The sequence below is a fragment of the Rattus rattus genome, unplaced genomic scaffold (genome assembly GCF_011064425.1).
Source record: "Rattus rattus isolate New Zealand unplaced genomic scaffold, Rrattus_CSIRO_v1 flattened_line_144924, whole genome shotgun sequence".
NCBI classification, from domain to species: Eukaryota; Metazoa; Chordata; class Mammalia; order Rodentia; family Muridae; genus Rattus; species Rattus rattus.
Window position 1 is genome coordinate 1 of NW_022651323.1, and position 4,785 is coordinate 4,785.

General features: G+C 38.3%; 1 pseudogene; it reads left to right on the plus strand.

The window, feature by feature from the left end:
- The first annotated feature begins 804 nt into the window (after nucleotides 1-804).
- On the plus strand, nucleotides 805-1,779 carry LOC116889778 (annotated as a pseudogene).
- Nucleotides 1,780-4,785: the final 3,006 nt, after the last annotated feature.

Consider the following 4,785-nt stretch of genomic DNA (forward strand, 5'->3'; position numbering starts at 1 on the left):
AATGTAGGGCAGAAGAAACTACTTAAGAGAGTACTACATTGTGATGTACTATTCAAGTATAATGTAAACAAACTTCTAAATAGCTGAATTTCTGAGTGTTCCCTTTTATAAAATGAAAATGACAATTCATAATCTCTTCCTTTATTTCAGCTCTTTCTGTCTCTATCTTTCCTATCATTTTGACACATGACAAATAATCCTAAGGGAAACTTATCTCTTTTTGTTTTTTTCCCCTTCACAAAATGGAAGTTTACAATATCTGTTGGAAATATTGCTTTTGCTCACTTTTGGATATCTATAATAAAAATAGAATATAAATATTAGTTTCACTTTTTCATTTCTCTGCATATTCATAATGAATATAAAGAATATGCTTGGACAAAAAGTTTATGTAATAATTTTAATTTTTCTCAGTAATTTTCAAGATTTGTTTTCATGTGTTTTGTGTGTGTGTGTGTGTGTGTGTGTGTGTGTGTGTGTATGTGTTTGGATGGATTTGTGTATGTAAAGTACAATGTTCACAGAGGACAAAAGAGAGCATCAGATCCCCAGGAACACACCTGAAAAACAAGATTTGGATTTAAAATCACATCTCATGATGATGATAGAGGACTTTAAGAAGGACATAAATAACTCCCTTAAAGAAATACAGGAAAATACAGCTAAACAAGTAGAAGCCCTTAAAAAAGAAACACAAAAATCCCTCAAAGAATTAGAGAAAAGCCCAGAGTCCGGGAGTCAAAGCCGGTTGTCAACCTAGTCCTGTCCTGTAGTCACCTGCCTCTTCTTTTTTGCTTCCAATAGGACAGATGCCGCTGTGTCTTTCGCCAAGGACTTCTTGGCTGGTGGAGTGGCCAGGGCCATCTCCAAGATGGCGGTAGCACCCATCGAGCGGGTCAAGCTGCTGCTGCACATCCAGCACGCCAGCAAGCAAATCACTGCAGATAAGCATACAAGGGCATCACAGACTGTGTGGTTCCCCACAAGGGAACCCCAAGGAGCAGAGAGTCCTGTCCTTCTGGCGTGGCAACCTGGCCAATGTCATCAGATACTTCCCCACCCAGGCTCTCAACTTTGCCTTCAAAGATAAATACAATCAGATCTTTTTGGGTGGTATGGACAAGAGGATCCAGTTTTGGCGGTACTTTGCAGGGAACCTGGCATCAGGTGGTGCTGCTGGGGCCACATCCTTGTGCTTTGTGTACCCTCTTGATTTTGCCCGTACCCGTCTAGCAGCTGATGTGGGCAAAGCTGGAGCTGAAAGGGAATTCAAAGGCTTTGGTGACTGCCTGGTTAAGATCTACAAATCTGATGGGATTAATGGCCTGTACCACAGCTTTAATGTGTCAGTACAGGGCATTATCATCTACCGAGCCACCTACTTCGGTATCTATGACACTGCAAAGGGAATGCTCCCAGATCCCAAGAATACTCACATCTTCATCAGCTGGATGATTGCACAGTCTGTCACTGCTGTTGCTGGCCTGACTTCAAATCCTTTTGACACAGTTAGCCGTCGTATGAAGATGCAGTCTGGATGCAAAGGAATCGATATCATGTATACAGGCACGCTTGACTGCTGGCGGAAGACCGCTCGAGACGAAGGAAGCAAGGACTTTTTCAAGGGTGCATGGTCCAACGTTCTCAGAGGCATGGGTGGTGCCTTTGTGCTTGTCTTGTATGATGAGATCAAGAAGTACACATAATTATGTCCTAGGTGTTCTCCCCGAGAACAGGCATGTTGTATAATAGACCATATTCTTGAACATTCTGGACAGATTCTCTGGGCTTGTCTGTTTTATCAATGGCAACTATTTACCAGTTGAAAAGTGGGAAGCAATAATATTCATCTGACCAGTTTTCTCTTAAAGCCATTTCCATAATGACAATAATGATGCGACTCGATTATAATTTTTATTTCAGTCACTCCTGATAATAAAAAATTGAAGAAATAAAAATATCCAAAACCAACAAAAAAAAAAGAATTACAGAAAAACACAGCCAAACAGGAGAAGGAAATGAACATAACCATCCAATATCTAAAGATGGAAGTAGAAACAATAAAGAAATCACAAAGAGAGACAACCCTGGAGATAGAAAACCTACAAAAGAGATCAAGAGTCATAGATGCAAGCATCACCAACAGAATAAAATAGATAGAAAAGAGAATCTCAGGGTCAGAAGATACAATAGAAAACATTGACACAACCGTCAAAGAAAACATAAAATGCAAAAAGCTCCAAACCCAAAACATCCAGGAAATCAGGACACAATAAGAAGATCAAACCTAAGGATAACAGGTATAGAAGAGAGCGAAGATTCCCAATGTAAAGGGCCAAGAAATACCTTCAACAAAATTATAGAAGAAAACTTCCCTAACCCAAAGAAAGAGATGTCCATAAACATACAAGAAGCCTAAAAACTCTAACTAGATTGGACCAGAAAAGAAATTCCTCACATAACATAATAGTCAAAACACCAAATGCACAGAACAAAAAAAGAATATTAGAAGCAGTAAGGGTAAAATGTCAAATAATGTATTAAGGCAGGCCTATCAGAATTACACCAGCCTTCTCATCAGAGACTGTGAGAGCCAGAAGATTCTGGGCAGTTATCATACAGACCCTAAGGGAACACAAATGCCAGGCTACTATACCCAGCAAAACTCTCAATTACCATGGACTGAGAAACTAAGGTATTCCATGGTAAAACCAAATTTACACAATATCTTTACACATGGGCACTGAGAAAAATTTTCTGAACAGAACACCAATGACTTATGCTCTAAGATCAAGAATCAACAAATGGGACTTCAGTAAATTTCAAAATTTCTATAAGGCAAAGAACCATGTTATTAGGGCAAAACAGCAACCAACAGACTGGAAAAAAAAACTTTACCAATCTTACATCAGATAGAGGACTAATACCCAATATATACAACAAACTGAAGATGTTAGACTCCAGAGAAACAAATATCCTTATTAAAAATGTGATACAGAGCTAAACAAGGAATTCTCAGCTTGAGAATATTGAATGGCTGAAGTATCTAAAAAATGTTCAACATCCTTAGTCATCAAATAAATCAAAACAACTCTGAAATTCTACCTCACCAGTCAGAAGGCTAAGATCAAAAAACTCAGGTAAAATGCTGTCCTAGAGGATGTGGAAAAGGGGAAACATTCTCCATTGTTGTATGGAGTTTTACCAAGCTGGCCCAACCTCTGAAGGTCAGTCTGGAGGTTCCTCAGAAAATGAAGACACCACTACCTGAGGACCAGTTATACCTCTTCTGGGCGCATATACCCAAATAATGCTCCAGCATACAGAAAAGAAACATGCTCCACTATGTTATTCAGCCTTATTTATAATAGCTGAAGTTGGAAAAAACACAGATGCCCTTCATCACAGGATGTATATAGAAAATGTGGTACATCACATAATGGTAGGTACTACTCAGTATCAAAAACAATAGTTTCTGTGAAAATTCTAGGCAAATGGATGGATCTAAAAATATCATACTGAGTGAGGTAACCCAATGCAAAAATATAACATAATTATTTTTCTCGATAAATGGATATTAATAAAAGGTCATATTACTGAATACAATCCACAGACCATGTAACTCAAGAAAAGTGACCAAGTGTGGATGCTTCAGTATTGTTGAAGGGAACAAAAAGCTTCACAGAGATACAGAGACAAAGTTTGGGCAAATTCAGAGAGAAAGGCTATCCAGAGACTGTCCCACTGGGAATCAACATAAACATATAACAGCAAACGGAACTAATGTGAAATTTGTGATGCAAGAAGTGCATACTGGCAGAACACAGATTTAGCTGTCCTCCTGAGAGGTTCTGCCCAAAACTGCATGACAAAATACAGAGGTGAAGCTACCAACCAACCATTGAACTGAGGGCAATTCCTCCTGGAGAGTTAGAAAGGATTGAAGTAGCTGAAGATGTTTGCAACATGTAGGAACAGCAATAACAATCAACCAGAGCTCCTAGGGACTAAACCACTACCCAAAGAGTACACATGGACAGACCCATAGCTCCAGCTGCATATGTAGCAGAGGATTGCCTTTTTGGACACCAATGAGAGTAGAAGCCCTTGGTCCTGCCAAGGCTGGACCCCCCACTGTAGGAGAATATCAGGGCATGGAGGTGTGAAGGTTTGGGTGGAGAACACACTCATAGAAGAAGGGGGAGAGTATAAAGAGTTTATGAATGGGAAGCTGGGAAAGTGGATAACATTTGAAATGTAAATAAAAAATATCCAATAAAATAGGAAAAAGGATCAAAACTAAGAATAATTGGAATAGAAGAGAACAAAGATTCCCTGCTCAAAGTACCAGAAAATATCTTCAACACAATCATTGAAGAAAAATTACCCAACCTAAAGCAAGTGATGGCCATTAAAGTATAAGAAGCCTACAGAACACTAAATAGACCCAACCAGAAACAAAAATCCTCCAATCACAAAATCATCAAAACACTAAATGCAAAGAGCAAAGAAATAATAATAAGAAATGTAAGGAAAAATGCAAATAAACATATAAAGGCAGACCTATCAGAAATACACCAGATTTCTCAACAGACTCTATAAGCCAGAAGTTCCTGGATGGATGTCATGCAAACCCTAATAGAGCACAAATGCCAACCCAGGATACTATATGTAGCACTCTCACCACTCAAAGATGGAGAAATCAAAATATTCCATGAGAAAAACAAATTTAAACTATATATATATATATATATATATATATATATATATATATATATATATATA